This window comes from Calidris pugnax, unplaced genomic scaffold (genome assembly GCF_001431845.1).
Source record: "Calidris pugnax isolate Ruff unplaced genomic scaffold, ASM143184v1 scaffold24, whole genome shotgun sequence".
Classification (NCBI taxonomy): Eukaryota; Metazoa; Chordata; class Aves; order Charadriiformes; family Scolopacidae; genus Calidris; species Calidris pugnax.
The window spans coordinates 25,873,453-25,889,427 of record NW_015090922.1 but is presented as its reverse complement, the minus strand read 5'-3'; positions in this window follow the sequence as shown (position 1 = coordinate 25,889,427).

The following is a 15,975-nucleotide window of genomic DNA, read 5'->3' as shown; positions in this document are numbered from 1 at the left end:
CTCTTTTTTTTCCTTTTTTTTTTTTGTTTTTAACTGCACCATTCTCATGTGATTCTGGGCAGCCTGGGGAAGCTTTCAGAGCTAATGCATTTCCCTGTGTTGAGGACTTTACCACAATTTCCTCCAAACCAAACTGACTGAAAAAATACTGGTTTTATAACACCCAAACAAAAACCTTGATGTGATGAACCACCAGCAAGCTAGTCCAGAAACCACAATATTAAAAGATTTATGCTACTATAGTCACTCATAAAAGTAGGAGAGATTACTCCGTCAGGGAGTAAGGCAGTTAGCTAAAATTGCAGCTAATAAAATCATGCCCCTCACAGGTATTTTTCTGTGAGATGGCACAGATGTAACTAAACCTGCTACAATAATGGATGTTTTGGTATCTTTAGATGACCAGTTCAACTAAGGTCAGGTTCAGACTGCTTCTGGATCCTACCAGAACTTCTTCTGTGCCCAATGAATTGATGGCGGTTTTTCTGGTAGGTAGCAGAGCAGGCAGGACTGAAGCAGATGTGCAGAGAGTACAAATGAAATAAAGGGGATGGTGTGGGGTGTGTAGAAAACTGTAGGCACCATGAGACGCATTCCCTCTTGCAAAATTAAACAGGATTTTTATTTTCCTGGAGCTCCCTCTTGCATTGTTGAGATGTAAGAGAGGTCACTCCTGTCAAACACAAGCTTATCTATGGGAAGGACAGCACAGGATGTATCGTACTATCACACCAGTACAATCCCGTGCAAGCAACAAAGGTATCATAGGGCAGAATGTGCCCCACAGACACCCATCTCTTTTGAGATGAAAGGTAATCTCATTACTTCCTCTTACTGCTCCAAATTACGTGCGCTGAAGTAACTGCAGCACTTCCCTTCAGTTTGTTATAGCCAGCTTTGAAAAAAATACACTATTACACTGAACAGAAGTGGATTGAAAGCTACAGTTACATAAAATGGGGTTTAACAACCTCTCCTGAATTAGCAGCATATAATCCTTCCACAGTTGCACATGCAATTTAAGAGGTTTGGATTCAATTTCGTTCTGTCACAGCAAAAGTATCATTGTAGCATTCAGTGGAATTTACACCACTAGGGCTAAGTGGTGTAACAGTGCAGGGAATAGCTCTCACATGGTCAAGTGCTGCTGAAAAATAGTAACAAGAGCATAGTGATCTGCAAGGTCTCACTGGAGATCCAGTGAGGGCACAGGTGATCAGGATGCACTGAAAAAACTAGTGCTGCCTGAGACAAAAACCACAATGACAGAGTGTGCCCATTCCTGCCAAAACAGGTTCCAGTGGTCTGCAACTTTAAAGATGGTTTATACTTTCTGTAAAATTGAACCTTGGAACTCTCTGCAGACCAGGACTGTACATCAACTACAAGTTTAAAACAGAAACCACCCATCTCATCTAGCCAGAGCAGACACCCTCACCAACTATTCCCAAGTCACTTTAATAGGCTGCAGTCAAAACCAATTTTATGGAGGAGTGTACAATCAGATTTAAGGCCTTGGGAGTGATGGAAAATCCATCATGAGTGCTATGTCCCAGGAGCTAATTACCATCCCATTAGAAAATTTGGCACTTTATTTTCAATATGAGTTGGTCCAATTCCCCTATTAGAGCTCATTAAAACTGCCCTACAAATCTTCCTGTGTATATTAAGAGTGATTAAGTCACCTCAAGTCACCTGAATGGGTGAATTTGAGAGCGTACCTTTTTTTCTGGGAGACTTAATGAGTTTTCTACACCACTCTTCCCTTCCTAAGCTTATTAGCATCAGCACAGGACAAGGAAGCCCAGTAAGAGGCATGCTAACGTTGCATAATGGCAGAACGTGCTTCTCCATCCCTGCTCTGGATTCCCTCTGCTACGCTGTCAAGGACTGTGGTAGCTACTGAGCCTCAGTGTAAAACCAGGAGTACCTGTTCAATCAATCACCCCTCACACCCTGGCCCTTCCCCATCCTTTCTGAACCTTTCTTTCTCAAGACACGGCTGCCACTGTGTAAGTGGGATCTTCACCTTCTTGTTTCCGAAACATGCAGCCTTTCATTTGTCATGCATAAATGCACCTAGTTCATAATGCAATACCAGCTGCTCTTCTTAAATAACCTACTTTGTGCATTTATTTCATTCCACCAATTTTTCTCATCCACAAACTTCAGTGCAATGACCTTGTATTTTCTTCATGCTACAAACCAAAACTAATCCTCTAGATGAGGCATAAGTACCTTCTTAGCCTCAAAAAACTGCAAGCAAGACTTTTACCTTTCCTGTACAAAAGATGGCCAGCAGCGTAAAGGAAATCGGTGTTTCTATTGCCACAGACATGCCACAGTTCCACTAAGATATCAAACGAATGACAAAAGGCTGTTTCTCCATTCACCCTTGTTTGAATTTAATTTTTTTAAAGAAACAACTCTAGCCTCACAGTTCTTTCTTTGACTGAGGACACTGCCAAAGTGATGTTTGGTAGGTACAACCTGCATAAGCATTCAAAAATCACAGCTGATTTTAATTATAAAGAGGTTAAGTTTTGGAGCTGTACATTCTCTGGTATTTATTAGGACCATAAGATACCTAGGAAAGAAGAGAGGAGAAAAATTACTCTCATCTTTATTATGGACTATGTTCTGAAATAGCTTTGCTATAAGTACAGACTTTTCAAAATCACATGAGCTTATAAAAAAGAGGATTCTTACTATTTCTGTTGTGGTTTTGTTGTTGGGTTATGTTTGTTTGTTTGAACGTTCTCTTAGCAAATCCTTGTAGCAGAAAGTTCCACAGGCAAGTCAAAGTTGCTCTTCTACAACCTGTCTTTTTATGACAGGAAAATACAAACAGGTGTATGGAATTTATCCTCTGTCTGCCATTATTTTAAGTGTATCTTGCCACCGGTTCTCTTTTTCAAACTATGTTCTGTGATACATGAAGAGGACTGGAGGAATAGATTGAAATAGACTGATTATCATTAACTAAACATTCCACTGATTTGCATTCCCCTCATTTTGAACATTTCAAGCAGATTATTTTCCTAAAGTCTAGTTTTCTCCAGATAATTATTCCCCTTACCTGCCTCTCAAATAACTCTTCTCCAGTGCCAAGGACAACACCCTCTTTTCTAGATAGTTCTAGACATTGTGTTATCAATTCAGTCACTCTGTTCCCAGGTTCCTTCAGAACTGGACCAACGCTGTAGTTCCTGGTGGCTCACTGCTCTCCGGTTTTCCTGCGTGCTCCACTATGTGTTCTTGTTCAACATACTCCTATACTGGTGCAGCTTCAGAGTAGAGCAGAAGGCAGCACAACAGTTCAGATAACCCCTACTGGGTGACAAGTCCCTGAGTGAGACAATGTGTCAGATGAGCCCATTGTGTCAGACTGGTAACAGCAAGGAGAGACAGAAGTTGGGATACAATCTTGTAGATCCTCTATCTGCCTACATCTTTCCCTCCATCTCACATGACAAAAATATACAGGAAAGAGTTTTTTCCAGTTCTACATGGCAGGGAATAGAAGACGATGTTCTGCCATCCTGTCAGAACACAGTGAGCCAAACTTTCTGCTCAGTTTCACTCTGGAGGCCACATTCTGCTTCTTACTTTTGGCTTAAGTGAGGCTGTAAAGTGCATAGGCTACTACCAGGCACAAGAGAAGGAAGCAATTTTTAATCTGACTCTGTGTGAAAGTAAGAAAACCTACACGAACACAAGCGTTTAAGTATTTTTTTAGACCAGAACCCCTGAAGATCTACTCGAGTGGAAGATTAAGGAACAGAAACAAGGCTGAAAAGGAAATCTGACACCAAAAATAGTTTTGTGTGGTTGTTTTCATTTCAGAGTGCATCCCTGCAAAGACAGAGAGAAGTCAAAGAAACCAACTTTTCACACACCACAATTCTTCTGGGATTCCACATACATCCCAGGGCACCATAAACTGTAAATGTGGAATAAGTGATAATTCATGGCTTTGTTCATTTCTAAGCACAGGAAGTTCTCTCTACTTGTACCCTCTCCCTTGCCTTTCTCCTGCTGTTGGCTGGGAGATGTAGTGGTGAAGCAATTGAACACAAAAAGCATCAAAAGAAGTCAAAGTTCAGTGGCTCCTACAAGATAATCAGTGCATCACACTTGCTAGAGACTAAGGTCAGAGGATAAAAAAAACCCAAACCCATAGTTTTGGAATGGTAAATAGTTCAGGAAAAGTTACTTTGTAGAGACCATTTTCCAATAGTGAACACCATTTCGAAAAACTTCCATGGGTTTTATTGCATGTGCTTGGGTTAAGCATCTTACTGAGAATCCTTTATGATAAGAAGTCAATACATCCAGCAAACAGTAAGATACCTCTTCAGCTACAAAACTAAAGATTAAACTTTCCAGTAAGGAAAATACAGCAATCCAGGAAGTTTTTACAGTGAGAAGGGTGAAAGACTGTTTACATTAAGTGGCATTGAGCTTGTGCACTATTTTAAGCCTCTTTAATTGTTTGAGTGTGTGTAACACTTAGGGATTATCCTAACAAAACAGGAAAAACCTCAATAACACCTAAAGATTTCTTTTTAATTCTTCTTGATGTCCATAAATCTAAAGTGAATAGCGAGCATTGTTCACCGATCTGTGCTGGATTCACTCCAATTTATATGTCATCATGAATTGCTGACAACTGTAATACCAATTTTCTGTGTATGATAAAGATAAAACACAACATGTGATTTGCTGACTTATTCTCAAAAATCAATTAATCTTCTTAAATGCTGTCTGCTTTGGAAAAAAGGAATGGAGGAAAAAGAACGTACATCATGATGATGTTATTCAAGTATTAATGCCACCATAATGAAAAAATGTAGTCAAAATGTGTTGTCTAATGCACACATCTGCATGAAAGCGAACATGAAACTTGGCAGGCCAGACACGCCGTCACAAGGTTAAAAAAATCTATAAATTCAGGGAAATAATCTAGAATCTACATTGCTGGCTCAGTCCTGACCTTCAGACCACAGGCTTTGTACACCAAATGTATTGGCTGGAAAAATAAAACTCTTCATTAGCAAAAGAACTTTCCTAATACTAACCTCAATAACCAAAAACAGGTTTAAAGGAACTTCTTATCCTAATAAGAAGAAGGAACTGAATTTAATGCCTCTTCAGTGAGGAGAGGCAAATGGAAGAGTGGCCTAGCGGCCTTCCATGCAGTTTGTTCATTGTTTTGAGGATCGGCACCTACATTGTTAACACCAGGAAGTGGGGTAGATGTAAGAGGATGCAAGATCCCAGGCCGAGGCTTGCTAATATGATGTAAGAAGAGCACTGAAGTAGTTTCCATTTTATTTCACTTGATTGTATGATAGGACTATTTGTGTAATTTCTCTTAAACATTCATTTTCCATTTCAGCAAAACTCTCCAGCATTCTGAACTGTAATGCTCCTAAGCAGATGATAATATTCAGCAAATTATGAAAGTTTTCTCCTACTGACAAAATAATCCTCATCAAATCAAATTGTCCCTATCAATTCCACAAGCCAACTTAGATGTCACATTTAGATCAGATTTATACAGGGGAACAGAAACCTTTCGATCTACCAACGTTTCCATCGTGCACCATCATAGCAAAGCAATATCAATTTGAGCCACACAATGCAAGCAAGAGTTAAATTAAATTAGGAATTAACTTAAACTGGTAAAGAATTTTTTTTTTTTAACTGTAAACAGACATCTGTTTTGATACTGACAACCATTCATTAGCCCTTGTGTTTGCCAACATAGTGCAGCAGATGTTATTTTCTTGTGTATTTTTGTAAGATGCGGTCATTGTTTAAGCTACATTCTAACAAGGACTCAGAGTTAAATAGAAGTAGTTAAATTAAAAATGGAATGTTATTCTTCAATGTGAATTAAATACAACACCACATTGAAGTGAGAAGAAATAATTCAAGTTATGCAAATAGCTGCAAAATGGTTGTAATGTTAACATTTGGCTAATCTTTATGCACAAGTGGAAATAAGTATACTGGAAATGCTTGTTATTGTGTCTCTGAGCATTCTTTTATAACATAGATATGCGTGTAAATAATGCATATTTGACAGAAGCACACATATACATGCTTATATAAACACAGTCAGGTATTTAAATTATGGATTTTTGTTCAAGCCAATGCATTTAGTGGGAAAAGGCAAAATAACTTGAATAAACAGGAAATCTCTACCTTTTCTCAGTGTCTCTAAACTTAAATGCAGGCCAGTGTGTTAAAGAAGCCTCCCAGAGTTCAAAGTTTATTTCTCATTTCTCTTCTGATACAAAAAATGGTGAGAGGTAACGAAGAAAGTTGCCCTCACACTATTTCAGTCTAACAGCAAAGAATGGTAAACCTATGTAAGTTATTTCCCAGGATTTGAGTGGTTTGTGTATGTCTGATAACAACCTGAAGTGTTGGATGCTCATTTGGACTGAATCTCTAAACGTTCTTCCATCATCACCAGCTTACAGTCTGCAGGAACGAGAACACTATTTACTTTACGTTTTGTTTTTCTTATCTTTCCTTTTTTTCTGACTTTACTACTGTGTAAGGTCCAAAATTACTGTAACTGGAGATGAAACTGGATAAAAAGATGTTCTCTTTATTACCAGAAAGACTGCCCTACCTTGTCCTTTCAACAAAACTTAGGTCTGAAACTTAAAACCAGCTGCCAGGTTCTGACTACTAACACATCTTTCATCGTTGTACATTTAATAAAAAGTTTATGGCCCTGTTTGAAACTCCCTGTTCAGCATTCAGGGAACACAGAACATGTAAAGAATTCTACAGTTGAAGGACAAGACAAAGCTTGTAGGTCAATGTAACTTCTTCTATTAGACCAACAAGTATAGCTTTTTAAAAAGCTTGAATAAGCTTTTGGACGTGCAATCCCTTCATGGGGTGTAAAATACATAACAGAAGCAGCCCACTTCAGAACCACATAACAACAGAGAAAACTGTGACAATTAAAACAAAACACCATAAGACCACTCAAGACCATTGAAATGTCATTTTTTGAAACTGAATACACAAGATAACGGCAAGAGCCAAGTTTAACATGACATCTCTTTCCCAAGAGATCATCGAGTCACTGCTGTAAGCCCCACGGTTAAAAGCACATGACTAAAAGCCAGTTGACCTCCCAAGCTGTGCGTCTACATTACTCTGTTACTATCTGTGAAACTGCAGTATCAACTTTCTACCTGTTCCACCAGAACAGGCTCACACCAATTACATTAATCTGAGTAAATTGCATATAGGACTTTGAAGGAAAGAAATGTAAAGTACAAAGGATTTTATAATGAATAGCACTTGAAAGAAAAGCAGAAACAACATGCAATGTTATGCCCAAAATATCCACAGTTATCCAACTGTCAGGTTTTGCCTCCAGCTAGAGTTATGAACAAAACTTTGGAAGAAAATAGTGGAAACAGAAAACATGGATAACATAATAGGACCTGAAGACCATTTCATTTATTGAGATCAGTGAGTCTTGCTGAAACTACAATACCTGAACCAGTGCAGGTGAGAAGGGAGAGAGCACACTTATGCTCTAAAGAGTCCCTTCCCTTCCAAGGTCAGCAGCGTATCAGGCTGTTTGGAGGACACAGGGGCTCAGGCTTGCAAGGACGGGGGCAACAGCCAGCCTGCTCCCTCTCATGCTGACAGGATGTTAATTGCAATCACCCAGAGTTTCCAGCCCTTGAAGCAGGCAATTTGAGTCTGAGGTGAAACCCAGCTTTTGTTTTGATTCCATTTGCCAGGAAGGAATGAGTTTCCAGCAGCTTTAGTTATGTGGCAGGAAGCAACAAAAAAAACCCAATAAAAATTAAAAAAAAATGCAGAAGAGGGCAAATAGGAGTCAAGAGACAACATAACAAGTTAGTAGCAGGACAACGTGCAGGATGTATATGTAGGTGTGTGTCTGTGCAGTACTAGCGCTCCCCCTAAGACTTAGCTATATGCCAGGACTTGGCTTACTGTTGATCATCATAATTTGAGACATCAGTGACTGGTATTCTCAGAGGACATTTAGTATCATTGTTTACTAGGCACAATGCCTAAATATCATCCCATCCCTTGAGGAACCATATGCCAGACATAAGAAGTAAAGTACTTTAAATAGAGGTATATTCTTTGCGTGCGGCTTTGATTGAGGCAGGTTATATAAGAGCTAATTGCGCCTACTGGCAAGGCTCTGGGACCAGCTTGTGTAGAATAATGGTTACTGCAGGAACCAGGAGTCTCAGCTTACTCTCTTTAAGTAAAAACCCAAAACACTAGGATTAGAGAAGAGCATATAGAGCACTGAGGAACGAGCACAAGCAGGAAGGGAAGTGTCAGAAGTATATTTAAGACTCTCCAAGCACGATTCAGGTTTTTATAACAGTCTTGATAATGATCTTAAACTTACAGAGCATCTTTCATCCAGAAGGATTCATTTATGGGCTGTATGCATACCATGGGAATAACTGTCCTCCCTGCTGCCAACTTACACAGTGAGATGCTGTTTACACCTCTGGAGGAAAATGTTGTGCTCTGCGAATTGCTACATCACAACCAAAATGGATTAGGACAGGCAGTGCCAAGTGCTACAACAGTCAAATACAAAACATAGTAGGGAATTTGAATAATAAAAAAACAAAACAGAATATAAATAAGCAAAATCACATTCTAGTCAGGACACTGAGATTAACAGAGAAACCTCTGCAATGTATCACGGTATTAGTCATCAAACTTTTGCTTTTAAATCTCCATTGGACCCTCTGGCTGTCACGTAGATTCCCTCAATGCATACTCATACAGATTGCACTCTACTAGACTAGCAGCCAGCCAGCTCAGCCTGACAGAGCTATTTCCAAAACTTTAAATAGTTATGTTACACATACTATATGGTAATTACTGTTTTTTTAATTGCACTCAATGTAAAACAAGAAGGATTTTAAATCAAATAACATGAACAAAAGCATTTATAGAATGACCTTTATACTTTAAATGCATTAGGATAATTCTCACTAGGGCCAACTACCATCTTTAACTCAATTTGTTTCTTAGTCCCATCATCCTTACTTACATAAGTTGTTTTCTTCCCATAAAGGTTGAAAAGAACAGCACTGCCCGTGGAGATAACAGGAACAAGCTCAAGACTCCTGCAAGGTAAGAAAGGCAACATGAAAACAGTATTGACTGCAACATTGTAATTAAGGCTGGGGTAAATTTGCACTTGCCAGGGTGCAGTGGGGCTTTGTGGGAACCCATACAGGATGAGGCCAGGGTTCTGACAGTGCATGAAGCACTGACTGAACTCACTTTTTCACAGGACAACTGACTTCATGGTAGAATAAGGAGGTGGCAAAAGCCCAAACACAGTCTGAGCTCCTTTAACTCAGTTCCAAGAGGGGACAGTTCCAAGAGGGGACAAAGTTACCCAGGGCTATATCCTTCCAACCAACCAACCAACCAACCTACCTACTGACCTGTAAATGGCCGGCACTCAGGTTAAGAACTCAGCACAAGAGCATAGACAGGACCGTCCTTGCTATTCTTTCAGCACAGCACCAGTGTAGCACACAATCCGGGTAAATAATCATAGAACCACTAAGAACGTGGGTCAGGAGACTGAGGGAAAAGAGAGCATCTTCCTGAGCCTTAACTGTTCCTCCCAGCCCCACAGTTTCCATAATTAAAAAAGGGCTTTTATCACATCATCTCCCATTCGCTTAACAAGTCAGAGCAGCCAGCTCTACTTTTGACACCAAACTGCTCAGGTAATCTTTAGATATTACTTTCCAAAATGTACTTTCTAATAATTAAACTTAATTCCAGGTTAACACAGATTTAGATTTTTTCCCCTATAGAATAGGAATAATGCCACATGGGGAAAAGTTTCCCAGTGCAGAAGTAGGTATTTCAAATGAAATTGGAAGGAAGGAGCCTTCCACCTCCCCTCAGAACAGGCCATGATATTGCTGGTCCAAGGACCTGTTACAACAACTGACAGTGGCGAGACCGAATACAAACCTAAGTGCTTGCAGGATGATGGCCAACCTCTGACACAGGGTCATGGGGCAGGAATCCATCCTTTATTAAGTTTTAAATGTTAAATGTATTGCCTTGCTATGATACTTCTACCCACTTGGTGTTAATCCACTTGCTTCACTCACAAAGGATTTTTACTTAAAAAACACCTAAACTACAAATGGGTCCAAATATCCATCACGCAGACAAAGCACGTTTTATGAACAAGTAAATAACAAGCCTTCCTTCTGGGAAGAAAACAAATCCTCAATTCCTGGCAAGGAGGCAAACCACTGTTCCTAGCAACCAAGACTTCACAACAACAATCTAAACTCATGAATCAGAATTTCTAATGACAGAAACAGAATTATACACAGCCCTCTACAAGGCTTTATAGGAGAAATTAAACATAACTACATTACCAGCAACATGACAAATGCAGTTAAGCTAGAAAACACATGATAAAAAATAGTAACTAAAGCAAATGGTAACCATGAAGATGGTTTTATCATTTAAAAAAATGAATTTCATCTGTCTGATTGCTCAAATTAGGTTTTTTTTCCCAGTAATATTGAGCTGAATTGGCTATTCAGCAGTTTAAATACCATTAACTGCTAATGCTGAAATAGGGTTTTGTTTTTCACATCAGGCAAGAAATGATTGACAGCCATGCTAGAGTTTCTATAGATTTTAGCACAGGAGAGACTGTTTGTTTACCCTCTGTGACTTTCCTTACTGTGGCTGGGCAAAACCACAGGTGGCACTGAGAGGAATTTATTTAGCAAGCAGAATTTCTTTCCTTTATTCTTTTCTTGGTAGAAAAAGAAGGAATAGAAAAGTAACTACCAGTGACTGAATTTTCTTGTGAAAATGTGTTTGTTCTTCTAACAAGAGCAGGGGTATAGAATCTCTCTTAAACTAACAACTAGGGTGAGGGGGAAGATTGAACAAGAGAAATGGACAGGCATTTCTTTGATATTGACAGAAATGTAAGCACATATAGTATCAGATTAGTATAACAGCATCCAGTTTCTTTAATTAAACAGACAAAGACATAACAAGATTCACTGGCTGAAAAAGAAAGCTAGAAAAATCTGAACAGGAAGAAAAATGCAAATTTTAAATGAAGGTAATTAACTACTGGAATATTTTATTTAAATGAGTTGGTGGATTCCTCAGCATCCCACTTGGCTAGCTTTCTAAAAGATAAACCCTTAAACAGCCATAATGTATTAGGTTTCACTCAGAATAAGTGGGTAATATTTCATGGCACATGTTCTAACACAGATACAAGTAGCTGTGCATAATGGGGTTTGCTGACCCTGAGTGATCAAAAGCTTCAACCCAAACTGAATATACAAGAGAACAAGAAAACAACTTATGGATCCTCCTGTCAACTTCATTTATGCTGATTAGTATCTTACTGGATAATAAAATCCAACTGAAATAATTTTGAGGTATCACTAGTGTGAGTAAGGCTGGCAAAATTGCAAACTTCCTGTTTTATGGAAATTAGATTTTGTAGTTATGCTGTCTGTCCATTTCTTCAGACTTAATACCTTTTGAAACTAATAACTAATTTAAAAAACAAATGGGACACTAAGTGTCTGAGAAATTAAATTCTTGAAGCTGAGGGGCCAGGTGTATAATTTGCTTTTCCTCATTGCCAGCAAGAATCAACCTATTGACATGCCCATGTCAGGAGACTTACTACAAGAATGTGGTGCCTGGTCCTGGCAAGAAACCAGATTTCACAGATCTCCTGGATTTTGTTGGGGTACATGGAAACAGATAATCTGAATGACAAAGGCAATTTGGGTTTCCAAAAGACTTTGAAAAGGCCACTCACCTACGGTTTTTGAAGAGCCAAACTGCCAAGGAATAATCTTATTACAGATAAATAATTGCATAAAATACAAGGAAGAAAATGTGGGGTAAATGGACACTTTTCACAATGATGAAGTTCATCACCGAATGTCCATCTGGATCTACAGGAGGGGCTATTTTATTCAACTTCATCGTAAATTGTATAGAAAAGAGCAGACAGCAAAAGCGACAAGGCTTGCTGCTGGTGCTAGATTATTCAGGATAGAAGAGAACAAAGCTGAATGGCAAGACTTACAGAAGTACTTCAGGATACAGAAAGGCTAGCAATCAAATGACAGATGTGGGGGAAAACAATGCAATGCATTGTAAATATGCAGTCACAGCACACCCGGTTTGGTATAGTTTTGCAACCAAACCCCAATGACAGGCAGCAAAGAACTGTACTACCTGCAGATCCAGCCAGTCGGGCAGGACATCGGATCCTTTTGCTCATTTATGAAAGACCAAAGTCATTTTACCCAGCAAGAGGTGGAACAGACTGTATTGCCTCCTGAAATGCTTTGTGAGGGCAGAACAAAAGCTTGTCTGCTCACCTCATCTGTTTGGCTGTGATTGAAGGCTTGTCTCCACACACACAAAGGAGCACAGAGGCACGGTGGCAGGCAGGGGAACCCCAATAACCTCACCAGAGGCACCTGCCTCAGCTTCTCCACAGCTGTTCCAGCCAGAGTGTGGAATCCCTCAAGATGAGTCAATGGAAAACCTCTACAGAACACCTTATAGACTGAGGGAGATTACTGCCTGCAGAGATATGGGACTCAGTACAGGATGTAAGGGAAGACCATTTGGGGATTGTACCAGACTTACGGGATGTTCAGAGGATGTTCCAAAAGTGGGAAAAAGGAGGGATCAAGGTGGTTTGGGGAGGATGAAGCATGAAAAAATAGAGGGATAAAAGGGGCCAGTTTTATGTAGACAGTTTGCTGATCATCAGTCTTATCTGTCCATGCCCCGTACCAGATCAGTGCAGCCTGTCTCATCTTCTCACTAAGGTCCATTTTAAAGCGTTTTCTTAGGTGAGGGGACCCTCTATTTTGTGTGCCATTGCATGTCTAAGTGCCAGCAACCGGAGTCAGACCATGAGTCCCATGAGGAATTCAAGAGACTGGAGGGAGTGAGGGGTCTAAGTGCCAGCAAATGGGGAGGGTACCATAATATAATCATGATATAACCATGAAATACCACAAATATAATAAATGACCTCTTTTCTTTGCCACTGGTGTGGAAACTTGCAGTTAATTAATTTTGCCCCATTCAACATAAAGGTCTAGGACCCTATCCAAGTGTTTTTTAGTCAACATCCAGCAGTAAATGCAGGCTTCCCCAACAGGTTGCAACAATGATTGGCAGCTCTTTCCAAGGTCTCCACAGCTCACTCAGAATCACAATCTGCCCCTGATACTCCAGAGGGGTCTTTTCCAGGCACCAGACTTCTGTAAATACTTCTTTCATTGCCTTGCCCAACCATACAGTTAAATTCAGCATACATTGAATTTAACTATCCCTCACCTAGCAAAAGCAGAGCCCAGGTAGTTGGACAGGAAAATATTTTCAGTTGGCAACCTTTTAGGAATAAATGACTACTAATTAAGCTACCAATATTGAAAGAGGAAAACCTGGGTTTTTCTCTCCTCATCCTAAAAAGAGTAAGCCTCTTGTTGTCTATTTTCTTTTAGAGCTACCTATGCTGCTAGGGTATGTGTTTCTATTTCTGTTTCTACTTAGTTCAGCTAACCATCTCCAGCCAAGAATGCAAAAATCCCATGGTTAGGAGAGCACACAGGCTGACTCTGAAGACTGGTGGTTACAGCACACAGCTACAGAGAAGAAGAGAAGACAGCTTGTACACTGCAGCTCATGCTTCTTGAACAACCTGCGTGTTCTATGCAGTCGCTAGATTATAGAATGAATATATCAAATGGAACAAACCTAAATAGTGAATCTTTGAGGAAATATACATAAAACTCCCAATTCATTTAGCAAATACAAGGTCTTCCTAACAGCAAAACTCAACAAAAGCACAACTGGCATAACTGCTTCTTGGTTTTGGTGCACTGAAATGGCTTCAACCTAGTCAGAGCATCCAGAAGGAGAGAACGTTTTATGGTACAAATTACAATGGAAATCAAAGTGGAATGCTAACTAATTTAAGCCCTGATGCTGCAACTGCTTTACTAATACATTAGTTTGCAAGACCAAGGTTTTAGCCACACAGTGAAATAACTGTCAGAGTCCTGTATCTGAAAACAAGACGAAATGGGTCTTAGACTATGGTATCGGAAACCAAGGGTTCTGTCAAACAGTAGTGGTAACCCTAAAATTCTCCACATGCACTTCTGAAAATGAAAGGTTGATTTATAAAACCTAGTAAAACTCTTATGTCGAACAAAACAACATTGTCTGGGTCTCTTCATGTGGCCCGTCTGGGCGACCAGCCAATAGGCTGAAGTAGTTTAATATTATATAGAAAACCTACCTGTAAAATCAATCACGGTAAGCTCTGCACATGAAGTTCAGGGCAAGGGTGAAATAGCCAGTTGTAACACATTGTTCTTGTATTAATAGTCTAGTAAATATGCGGTTCTTTTCTGTGGTTCTTTCTGTAGATTAAAGATGCCTGACAAACACGCACAGGAAGCCATAAGTTAACATCACAATTTCATTGCTCCTGAAAAAAACAAAACAAAACAAAACAAAAACCAAAGCACTGGAATGTAAACTCTGAAAATGCAGTTTTCATTTTAGATGACATTGGAAGCTGTCTTTGTTACTCCTCTACTCTCCTACCCCCCAAGAGGCATGCCAGAATTGTCAAGTTTTTTTAATTAAGTATTTAAGCATGAAACATTTTCCACACTACTCATGTGAAACGAGGTACAAAAGTCATTATGTTTAACAGAAAGCTAAATTAACAAAATGTGGTCATCAGTGAAAGCAGAGAATAGGCAAACAAGAATTTGGAGTTATGATCTCCTCTCTGAAATGACCTCTGGCCAGATCCAGTGAAGTAATTAAGGCAAAGATGTCTTAGCATGTTTTAAACTATGATACAAACAGTCCCTGGTCTGCTCATAAGCAACATTTACATTTTGCTTTGGGTGACTCCCCAAATTTTACGCAAAACAGAAGTGTACTGATCCGATGTAGTATACCCAGTGAATTGACCATGTGTAGTGTGATCCAGTGACTGCACAATGCTGTTGAGAGCAGAAACTGGACCTTCCTTCCTCTACATTAACATCTTAACTGTGCTCTGTCTGGCTGAATCAGCTTGAATTTGTGGCTGTGCCGTGTCTCAGTCTTAATAGGAACAGCCTGCGAATTTGATTTGAAGGATACTTTCCTGACAAATGGACAATATAGATTTCAACTCCCTTAACTTGAGGCTGCAGTTGAAGAGGATAAGTTTCTTGCTACCTGACTAAATGGTAGCCTATCACATAAAGTAGAAGTGCTTCACCTGCAATTACAGAGCAGCTGTAAAAAGTTCTGGTTTATAAATCCCAGCTAAATAGAAATAATCCTCTACCATCCTGAAACATTGCACCAGATTTAGGGGAAAGGAGTGTTTCTAAGCATCCTCCCCACATTTCCTACTGGCAAGTTACACTAGTTCTGATCACCTCTGCGAGACACCTTCCTTTCCCTCTGTACTGTCTTGGGATCCTAGGCATCAGCTCTGGTTCTGCATGCCACCCAAGGGACCTTGACTTATTAACCCCAGCTCTTAACATCTCTTTGTGGCAATTTCTTCTTCTGAAAGTGGTAATGATAATTTCTACCTCACAAGAGTACTGACCCTTAATTGGAGTGTTAACTAGAGATTGAAAGAGATTTTTGCTTTCCTCGGAAGCCAAAAGTGCAGTGGTACAAAGTACTGTTACTATGCAATATAACAGCTGATTGCATCCATTGCTCTTTTCAATGATCCACTGTTCTACACAGACCCTGCTCCTAGCTGACCTGAAAGTAGTGTAAAAGATGCAGAATCGCTAGTGTTGCTTTCCATCCTGCTAACACAAGGAAGAGTGGCCACGCATACACATC